Raw genomic sequence first — 12133 nt, forward strand, 5'->3', positions numbered from 1 at the left:
CCAATGGAAGACATAAGTGTCAGAAAATTAGAGAAATTTGTAGACTCAGTTGATGCATTTTCTTCAAGACTGTGGGGGGCTGGAGCCTGTCCCAGTTGTTACAGGCAGAGTACATGAAAAACACATCCCCAATCTAACATTCATACAGGCAGACAGTTATTCACTGTTCACAGTCACGTCGAAGGTCAGTTTTTAGAATATTCAATTAACTCCATACAAGTCTTTAGGCTGTGTTAGAAAAACAGAGTACCCAGGGAGTAGCCACGTAGACACAGGGATGACATGCAAACACAGGATGTGAGGTGATCCTGCTAGCCATCATGCCACCCTTTGTGCTCGTTCTATTAGATGTTTTCTGTCAAAGTCTAACCTGCTCTTCTCGAGTGTAACCAGTGATTTGCGCCTTGCTGTATCGCCTCTGTATTTCCATTCACGGTGGTGTCTCTTGATTGTAGACTGTGACGATGACACTCCTATCTCCCGGAGAGTGTTCTTTACTTGGCTACATGTTGTGAAGGGTTTTTCTTCCCCAGAAAGGAATACTGTAATTATCCACTTCAGTTGACTTCTGTGGTCTTTCAGGCCTTTTGATGTTGCTGAGCTGACTAGTGTATTTGTTCTTTTTGAGAATGTAGCAGATTGTTGATTTAGCCACTCCTGTAGTTTTTGCTACCTGTCTGGTGAGTTTATTTTTTATATCCTTCTAATGATGGCCTCTTTCACGTGCACTGACATTTCTTTCTGACCTCTTAGAAATGATGTACTTGATGTTCACAGCTGATTTTTTGAGAAAGCGAGCGATTAGTTTAGTCATTTTCTGCATCCTGAAAACTCCCAAGACTGTCTATTTAAAGCTGTTGGAATAATACATAGGGACAAAAAGCAGCATTACAGAAGATCAGACTTGTTTCAGACACGCATCAAACAAATTTTAAATATTAGACAAAGATAACCGGAGTAAATAAAAATTCAATTTTTAAATAATGATTTCTTTTATAAAGGGAATAAAATGCTGTCTATACCTGGGCCTCTGTGAAAAGGTAATAACCCTCTGTTGTTTCAAAAAATTTCTGTAGCTGCACCCAGGCCTTGTTACTGCCATACAATTCAATTCAGTTCAATTCAGTTTTATTTATACAGCATCAAATCACAATAACAGTCGCCTCAAGGCACTTTATATTGTAAGGTATACCCTACAATAAAACAACAGAGATAGCTCCAACAATCATATGTCCCCATATGAACAAGCACTTTGGCAACAGTGGGAAGGAAAAACTCCCTTTAACAGGAAGAAACCTCCAGCAGAACCAGGCTCAGGGAGGGGGGTGAGGTAAGAAGACAGGGCAAAAGACATGCTGTGGAAGAGATACCTGTTAAATTAAGTGTCGTATGTTTTTTATTTTTTTTAACAAACATGCTAAAAAAAAATTCTGGAGCTTTATTTACATTCCAGTTTCCCCGATTATGAAGAGCAGACAGGGAGTTGACCTCGATGATGCTGTCTAGCATACAGGCAGTGGAATTTTTTCATCAGATTATTTAACACAATCCTGGAGAACGAGAGGATGTCTGAGGGATTGAAAAGAAGTGTACTGGTACCAATTTTCAAATACAAGGCTGATGTGCAGCGCTGTGTCAACTACAGAGGGAGAATGCTGATGAGCTGTATCATGAAGCTACAGGAAACAGTAGCTGAAGCAGGTTAAGAAGAGAGTTGGTGATCGGTTGTATGGCAGTTGTATGGCTTCATGCCATACAACTGCTCTACAGATGTGACTTTTGCCCCTTCTTGTTTGCTGTGGTAATAGACAGGTGGGCAGACAAGGACTACAATGTTTGCTGATGGCATTGTGATCTTTAGTGAGTATGGAACTGGTAGCTGAGAATCTGAAGAGGTGGCGTCATTATGTGGAGGAAAAAGGAATGAAAGTAAGAAGTAAGTCAGAACATGTGTGTGAATGAGAACATGAACATGCAAGGAGTTGTGGTAGTGACAGTGGACAAATGTATCTCCCTGGAGTCAATCATCCAGGGCAACAGAAAATGCACAAGACAGCCAAACAACACAGTACAAGCAGTGTGGATTAGGTGAAGACAACTGTGAGGGGTGATTGGTGTTCAGGAGGTAGAGCAGGTCATCTACTCATTGGAACGTTGGTGGTTTGAGCCCTGGCTGCCCCAGTCTGCACGCCATATGTCCTTGGTCAAGATACTAACCCCAAGTTGCTTTCCAATGCCTCCATCGGAGTATGAATGTGTGTGAATATCAGATAGAAAAACACTTAAGCATAAGAAAGTGATCGTATGAATGGGTTAATGAGGCATGTTGTACAAAATGCTTTAAGTGCTTCACGAAAGTAGAAAAGCGCTATACAAAATCAGTCCATTTACCATGGTAAATGGCCTGTATTTGTATAGCGCTTTTACTAGTCCCTAAGGACGCCAAAGCGCTTTACACAACCAGTGATCCACCCATTCACACACTGGTGACGGCAAGCTACATTGTAGCCACAGCCACCCTGGGGCGCACTGACTGACGAGGCTGCCAGACACTGGCGCCACCGGGCCCTCTGACTACCACCAGTAGGCAATGGGTGAAGTGTCTTGCCCAAGGACACAACGACCGAGACTGTCCAAGCCGGAGCTCGAACCGGCAACCTTCCGATTACAAGGCAAACTCCCAACTCTTGAGCCACAATAAAGGACAAAATTAAAGGACAGCAGCAAGAGTGAAAGGGAAGAATTACAAGATGGTAGTGAGACCTGCAATAATGACAGGAGGTGGAGCTGGAGGTGGCAGAGATGAAGATGCAGAGATTTTCACTGTGATCAGAATGAGCAAGTTCAGAAATGATTACATCAGAGGAACAGCTCAGGAGAGAAGGTTTGTTGACTAGATTAGAGAGACAGGGTTGAGATGGCTTGCACATGTGCAGAGAAGGAATAGTGCATGTATTCGACAAAGGATGTTAAATATTGAGTTGCCGGGCGCTGGTTTAGCTCAATCGGATGAGCAGGTGCTGTTACGGATTCAAATATTGGGGATGGATACAAGAGGAAAAACCAAAATAACAACACTGGTCCGGCCGGGTCAAGTCAAACGATGATTTAATGAATACACGCGTGGGAGATGGACACCATACAGCAGACAGCATCAGATCTCAAAATGGTGGAGCCTTGATCAAACTCTTATAGCCTCTAGTGGCCCCCACCCCTAATCATAAAAGCCTAAACATTCACATTCTTTCTTTCACACAGCGCCTAAGCTACGACCTTGGCTCCCTGTTTATCTGCTCCTGATGAGATGGGGCAGTATGCTCTGTTCTCTTCTAACCAGACAAATAAGGCGATGACTTTCTGCAAACAGTATTTCTTATAACTCAGCAGTATAATGCATCATAAAACAATCTCATTCATTCACAATAAATCAGCAGTCTAATGTAATGCAAATCAGTTTACCAAATGTAATAGTTATCACCTTCTTCTAATTCAGGAGAATAATGCAAACTAAAACTACATAATAATTCACAATCTTTAATTAGGGGTCTAACATGGCATAAAATAATATTATAATCCGACAATTCCCCCTGATGAGCTCTTTAGACTTAAAGAGCTCACTTACACCCTGCAATCCAGTGTTGCCGGCTTCATTTCTTCTTACTCCTGAGGCCCTTTGTCCCCCTGTTGGGTGAACCATATGTGAGATGACCTCTGTGTTTGCACAGTTCAGATGCAAGAAAAACTTTTATTACAACAACAATAGTAGGTACAGATGATACTCCCATCACTCCCCAGTTCTCCCACAGCTTTATTTCGGTGCTACCTTATACCCTCCAAACGTACTCAGACTAGAACCTCTGTCCGAGGAGCTTTTAACCTTTATTTTATTGCTGTAGGCACCAGTGTCTTCCAGTCGGGTGATCCTCTGCTCTTCTTTCTTCAACATCAGGGGTTAGACTACCCTTCAGTCGTTGCACAGATCAGGGGATTATTCTGCCCCGATTTCAAACAATGATCTGTGTATTCTGGGGTCACAGCTGTGTTCCCCAGGAAAAGGAACAGGAACGTGTCCCCCTTATGACCAAGAGCCTCTCGAACGTCGTTGGTCTGGTGTTCCTGGATTTCCACCAACCCCTTCATGGTTATTGCTGTGTTTATGGGATCCATCCTTTTGAGGTGACTAGCTGGAGCCCAAAATGCCATGACACTTGAACCCAGTTGATGTTTCAGCAGTCACCATGTCTGTCTCTGCTGCGAAGGATCCTCGTATATCTGTGACCTCGTCTGGTGTCTGTTCCTTTCTCTGTAAGAGACAGAAAACCAAAACACCTCTCTTCCTAGCTCTAACAATCTAATGTTGTTATCTACTGATCTTTTGGTGGTTCAGAATTGGTTTAGAACATTCAGAATGTCCCAAGGACTTATCCTAATTATAATGTATGTGTGTGTAAGCGTGTTTGCATTTAGCCCGCTGCACTGGCATTTCCTACACTTTATCAGTCCGGACTATTGCCGAACGAAGCTTATGACCTTCAAAAGACCGAGTGCCAACTCATTATAAGCACATTTGCAAGGTATGTATGAAAATGATTAAAACCACTCATTCTAATAAAAGACATCAAAAACAAATTAGCCATTTCTAATTCTAACATGTGTCAATTCAATGAAGCTAGAAAATTAAAAGAAAAGGTTAGTGACCTCATATCTTAGAAAGTATCAGACTTTCTCCTATCCAGTGTTGTTGCTCCAGTCTTGTTATCCTGTCTTATGGAATGAAATCAATTTAATTGTCATGTTAGATCTGTTCAACTCCTGGCTCCGCCCAGAGCCTGCGTCTTCACAATTGTCTACAAACAAAACCTGTATTAATATGAACTTCACTTCAACATAAACTTGTTGACTACTTTTGACACCTGTAAATAGAAGATTAACATGAGGTTATAACAATCACTGTAATACAAATGTTAATGTAATGTCAATAGCTTCAATAAATGTTCAATGCAATGCTTGTTATATGATTCTGATGTAACAATAATTCTGATGCTACAATAACAGTAAAACACCCCCTTTTGGTGGCGAGAAACTGTTGGTGTGGTCAAGTGGGTGCTGTAAAAACAAAAGCTCAGGACAGAACAGTTATCAGTCATATACTTCATACAAAATTAGCATATATTGAATTTCACATTGATCCTCTGAGTGTAATGGTACATTTTAATTTTAATTTATCAAAGCTAAACACAATATTTTTTCTTTATTTTGCTCTTGTTCTTGTGCAGCACCACATCTCAGCACATGCCCCTGTCGGTTCTATCTTACTTTTCTAAATTATTGACTATTTCAATGGAGAACCTAAATGACATGGACCAGTGTTTGTCATTACATATCTCTATTTTGAATGTGACAAGTCTATCATTCCCCTGTTATTCATAGATATTAATAGAAGTCTTTTTTGCTTTTTTTGCTTTTTTTTCCTCTATATGTTAATTGACTCTTTACAGTGGCCTGCTATGGTTAATAATAACATGTTCAGTCATGAGTGAAATCAAAGCTTTTCTTCACTTTAGCATTTAACATTCCCAACAATATAATGTGATACATTAATCGAAACACAGCTAATAAAACACAATTTTCTTGATGCAAACATCAGTAACTCAAAATTAGCAACCAAAGGGTTAAGTCTGCAGTTCACACTCATGTGAAGCTACAGCCTCCCCCTTTAGTCTCTGTCATCCTTCTGCTCCTGCAAAAACAAAACAAAGCAAGACAAAACATCCACCCTTTTTTTACAGGCTGGGTGAATTGTTTGTGGGCATTTACTAATCCTAAAGTTGATACCGTTTTTGTCTCAGTATCAAGTCAGTTAAAACTTTTAGTCGTCAGTCCATCACAATCCAGTCACATGCATACATCCACACACATTCATACCAGATATTGCTGATAATGGAGTCTCACACGCAACCTATTCGAGGCTCCATCACCAGCAAGATGATGTTATCATTTTAAAGGAAAACAGTTCCTTGTTTTTTGGACTGGATTGACTCGCTGCAATCCTTTTAGGCTCAGGACTTCTCATGTGATCAATGTCCCTTATAAGTGAATTTCTCCAGAGCCCATTATAATCATGGAGAAAAATACTTTGCGACTGTTTTCAGTAAGAATGTTTTATAGCGCTTTAAAGTTCAATCTCTCAGGCCTGGATTAAAGAGCTGATTTATTAAATCAGGAACTCACAAAATACCAAAATATCACCACCAGTGGATCACTCCTCTCAGATGTTCTTATTTCAGTGCACTGTAACAAAAGCAAAAACAAACGTAACCAATAAAATACTCATATAATAACAAATACTGGGGCCCGTTAGAAACATGTCCATGCATAAAACCACCTTTCTCTCTCTCTTAGAGAAAGAAAACAATCCAAACCTCACTGATAAAATCAACCTAGTGTTAAGGAAAACCCAAAATCAACCAAAACTTCACAAGAAAGTTTTTCTCCGTCCCAGGACAATATTGTGTAGGAATACTGGTACTGTAACTTCTTTTTGCACTGACAAAAACATGTTGGACTTATTTGATTCAATAGTGGACACTAGTTGCACACAAATGTTTTGCTTTGGTAAAAACTTAAACAACTGAGTTAAATCAACACAACCTTTTCATATTCAGTAAACCTGTGCATTTTGTGTTCATAAAACACGATTAAAACATGTTCAGATGGAGTAAGATGAGCTCCTGGAATATTTTAATCCTTCACACTTCTGTCATTTTATTTCAACACTATTCAATAACTTTTATCCAAATTCTACTTGGTCCCTTAAATACTACATGTTGTCTTCATATTGCATACGGTTCAACAAAGTCTAGATTCTGGTTGCCATAAAAATTGAATGGGTCTACAACAACTACCATCCTCCTATCTTTATCCTGATTGCAGGAGGGCTGGGAAATAACCCTGAAGTGATAGGTTATGAGGCAGGGTGCACCCCGGACAGGTCACCAGTCTATCACCTAGAAACAAACAACCATTTACACTTACATTCACGGATAATTTAGAATCATCAATTAACCTAGCTCTAACAGCTGCATGACTTTTCACTGTGGCAGGAAACCAGAATACCCAGAGAGAAACCACTGCACACTAACCAGACTGTGGACTTGCACCCAGGACCTTCTTACTGTGGAGCAACAGCACTCACCAGCATGCCAACAATGTAGGAAATACAGGGAAGCTATGATATCCTGTTGAATTTTGTACAGATCTTTAAAGCCTGAGGCAATTGTGTTAAATACACGTGGGATGGCTGGCCCCCTTTTTTTTATTTCTTTTTTCTTTTTTTTTCAGTGTGTTCCTCCTTCAATTAAATCTCAATCACAAAAATGTGGCACTCCGAAATAAGGCTCACACCGTTAATTCATCATTTTCACTCTGTACCGCTGCTCCTTATCAGGCTGTGTGAAGCACAGTAAACAATTCAGTCTAGGCCTTAAGCCATAAACAGACATCACTCACAGACATTGTTTTCATAACCAAACTGCTCTAGACCCTATCCCCTAAATCTACACAACTGCCCTCTGGGTGACATGAAATGCATTTAACCAATTAACAATCAATGGCTTCTTGTTGTTGTGCCCATATGCCGCATGGCTGAAAGCGGGTGGCCCGGGGTCAAGTCCGATCCGTGCCCCTTTGCTGCATGTCTTCCCTCCACTTTCCTTTCGACCTTTGCTGTATCTATCAGAAAAAAGCCAGTTAAAAGGCAAAAAATATATATTTTGGTTTGTGGATGTAGTGAAGGTGGACATGCAGAGGGTTGGTGGGACAGAAGAGGGTGCTAGGGATAGGGTGAGGTGGACCCAGATGAACTGCTGTGACGATCCCTAAAGGGCGCAACCGGAAGAAGAAGCAAGATTTACATTCAAGTTTTTGCCAGATAACAACTGCAGATGTTACTGAAAAAAAAAATATATATATATATATATATATATATATTAATTGGAACAGGAAAAAGAATCTCTGGTGAGCTTTCACGGTATGAGAAATACAGCCTTGCAGGCCAGTCTCCCCCAAAAATGCAAAATGGTACCTGTGCAACAGAAGTAAACCAAAAAAAATTACTGAATTGAAATGGAAAAGTTTTTCTTTCAAGCAACAATCACCAGCAGAGACAGTGACTTCTGGGGCTGATTAATACTTTATTACCTGCCTGCTGTTAAACAGCAAACATCCATCTGCAGTTAAGCTTACAATGAACTTCACTTCTTTTAAACAAGTTAGATGTTTTATGTATCTTAATATTTCAAGCTGGATGTTTGTTGTTTTATTATTTAGATAAGATCTGCTTTCTTCATCTGTGTTTCGGAAAAATGTCTCATGTCTATACTGGAGACACAAGATTCATTCATGTTGTAATAACACCTATTATTACACACAATACAATTGTTTTTAATTTTTCTCCGGTTTATACTTGTTTCAAAATATGTTGGGGGTCATAGTATATTTCAGGTTTTATTGAATGGTTTTGTTTATATTTGGGTTTTTATAGCTTCATGCTTGCAGATAATTTTCCTGTTTCTGTGTTCACAATTAAAAACAAGTCCCATAAATCTATTATAGCTGTATTTAAATCTACTGTTTTTAATCTTTAATTGTATTTTTTGCTCATATTTATTTATTTGTTTTTACTATGAACTTATTACGTGAATTCTATTTTTTGTAACTCTGCTTCCACCTTCTGGAATTTGCAGGTGCAACACCTACAATGTGAGAAAATTTGCTCTCTGTAATCATTCCTTCTGTTCATATTGTTGATTTTTTTTTTTTAATCCCTTAAAAATATGTATAAAGGGCAAAGGATGGAGACCCTAAAGTTAAAATGAAGCTTCACTATTGCCACTTTGATAAATAAAGTGAGTACATGAAAAAAAGAAAAAGAAACATCTTTTCATTATGAATATGACTTCATGTAGAAACGGTTTAGGAGGTACAAAGAAAGCTCTTGTTATTAAAGGACTGTAGCTTTGAAAGATCTTAGTTTAATTAATAACGTATTACTTTATTGACTTTATTTATTTGATTTAAAAAGTAAAAGCCTTAAATTTCACCACAAAACCCTCACAATTTATTAGCTTTCAGCACACAAATCAAATTATCCATCCATTCTATTCTGCTTATCCTTATAAGGGTAGCGGGGACGCTGGAGCCTATCCCTATCCCAAGGTACACCCTGGCCAGGTTATAACCAGACAGGGGTTACAAATTCCAACTTCAAAAATGAAAAAAAAAAAGATTAAATTAAAAAAAAATAAAAACAAAGCAGAAAAGAAGCACACATCAACATGTGTCATTCCAAATTATAGTGTACATGAGATGTGACCTACAGCTATGTGAAAATACAGCAGGTCTCAGTTTTCTGGCATTGACACCCATTTAAATTAGATGATTTTAGATGCTCTGTCACCTCGTCATTAAATCTTGTGTTTCTGGGCGGCTACATTATAATGTGTTTTCACTGTCTGCCTCTGTAAAAGTAGATTAAAGATATTTTTAAAATCCACTCTCAAATAATGATTTTAAAAAGTGTATTTGTAATCGCATTACCATCATTTCAGTCGTTCACAGTGTCATAGGTCAGCCTACAGGGAAAAAAGTTTACAGTTTTTTCTGAATGCTTAAACCCTAACTGTGATTCTTATAGCACAATTCCTAAAACTATTAACACTTATAGCAAAACCACTCACTGAGTTTGCAAAACTAAAAGCACAAACACTGCTTTGCACTCAGTTTGCAATTTTGTAACACACACTTTGCAAAACTGTAGGCACAACTCACTGCTTACACTCAATTACCAAATTTCCAACACACTCCTAGCAAAATTATACACATGTATGGCTATCATTAACACTATTTTGCCAACTGTCTGGCACACTTTCAGATGTGAAAACTGTTTTAGATAATTAGTCCACTTTGCAATCAGCCTAAGCACTATAAACAGGCCACAGGTAAGCTGTCTATGTGGAGTACAATGGAAGGAGCAGTAAGAGTGAGAAGAGTGAGAATCAGAGGAGGCCGAGGGAGAGGACGTGGAGGTGAAGAAGTTGGAGGAAGAGGACGTGGAGGTGAAGAAGCAAGAGGGTTAGAGGAAGTTAGAGGAAGAGGACAAAGAGGAGCAAGAAGAGGACGAGGAGGGGAAAGAGGAAGGGTAAGAAGAGTAAGAAACAGAATAACTGATGACATCAGGGCTACAATAGTGGACCATGTCATCAACCATGGGATGACCCTGAGGGAAGCTGGCCAACGGGTTCAGCCTAAACTGAGCTGCTACACTGTGGCAAGCATCATTAGGACATTTCGAAATGAGAATCGGTAAGTACTTTGTAGCACTGCCATACTCTAATGAGAAACACAACAGTACCATACATGCAAAAATACTGAAATTGTTACTTTACAGAATTGCTAGACGTCCAGATGTTGGGGGCAGAGGCAGAATGTTCAATTGACATCTGTACACAGAGAAAGCAAAAGCCAGATGTGTTTTGTATTCATACCATCAGTGTGCAGTTGGCGCATTGTGTGCTTAGTAGATGATGGCTTGTGTGTACTGTTTGATACGAAAACACCATTTTTACGAAGGTGTGAAGAGTTAATCTAGCTGTGTTCGCTTTTGCAAGAGAACTACAATGTTTTGATAATTGGGTGACAGGTTTTCTTATTTGTGTGTAGAGTTTTGCAAAAATAGCCAATAGTTACAAAAAATGTGCTTAAGCAATCAGAAAAAACTGTAAAATAGCAGCAGATAGAAGTGTGACATCAGCCTTTGCAATTTAGGTCAAACTGTCTGAAAAGTCCTGTAGCAGCCACTAGGTGGGGCTATTTTCACATTTTCTTAAAAAAAACAACTTTACATTTCATTCATTGCTAGAAATCTGGTCGGAAAGCAGCTGTAAGGGAAAAATCTGTAAATACTATTTTTATGTTATTAATGACGGAATGTTACAAATAAACGTTACTTAACACCCCCCCCTCCCCCCACCCAAAAAAAAAAATGTTGTGTAAATTAGTTGTGTAAGATTTATGTCAAGTTAGCTAGCATCTTATACATCCGGTGTACTTTTGTATCTACCTTCATAATAAGAGACAGTATGAAGAAAATAAATACGCAATACGCTACTTATTGCCACTGCAATAGGCCCATATTCTCCACTTGCAGATGTATTGATTTTAAAATAAATAAATAAGCATGAAGTTGTATAACTTCTTTCTTATATCTTAAATTATGAAAATATGTACATTTATATTATATAATGTATTTTATAGTACTAGGATGGTGTGGTGGTTAGCAGTGGCGGTCCTAGCCTGTTAGGCGCCCTGGGCGAACACCCCCTCTGGCGCCCCGCCCCCCCCCCCCCCCCCCCACACACACACACACACACACACACACATGAAGAGGGAGAGAGTATGCATAGTATGCAAACAGCTACTAAACAGACATCATACTTCGACATACAATGAGAACAGGACAAATCAACAATTGACACTGGCTAATTAATATTATATTACTGTATATATTGTTTGGAGTTTAGTCTGTTACTGTTACTATTTTTACCATTTCTTCTTGGAGGAACTGTAACCCACATAATTTCCTTAGGGATTAAGAAAGTATCCTGATTCTTAATGTTTTAGGATACATGACCTGCCATTATCCAATGACACATCTGCTTACCTGTGTCTTTTGCTCGTTCCTCCTTGTAGGAGCCATAATTAAATGTATTGAATTTTAAGGATCACTGGGTTTTTATTTGTTTGGTTGCTACACTGAAAAAAAGGGATTGGCCAGCTCTTGGATTTACATAAGCATCTTGCGTGTATTTAACACAATTGCCTCATGCTTTAAAGTTAAGTGTAACTATATAGTGTAGAAACTACATGATATGCAGAGAGGGTAGATTAAATTGTTCATATCATGTTCAAGTGAAGTAAGTCAATAATATAGCAATGTTAAATCCCGCGACACTGCACGGGATTTCAGTCTCGCACTCTTTGGATCGTGGTTTCAGGAAGGCATCCATCTCAGTCAAGTCGAGCAGCCACTTCTACTTTTTTTGGTATACCAAAAAAAGTAAATTGGGTGGTTGTT

This window comes from Neolamprologus multifasciatus, chromosome 5, assembly GCF_963576455.1.
Source record: "Neolamprologus multifasciatus chromosome 5, fNeoMul1.2, whole genome shotgun sequence".
In the NCBI taxonomy this organism is placed as follows: Eukaryota; Metazoa; Chordata; class Actinopteri; order Cichliformes; family Cichlidae; genus Neolamprologus; species Neolamprologus multifasciatus.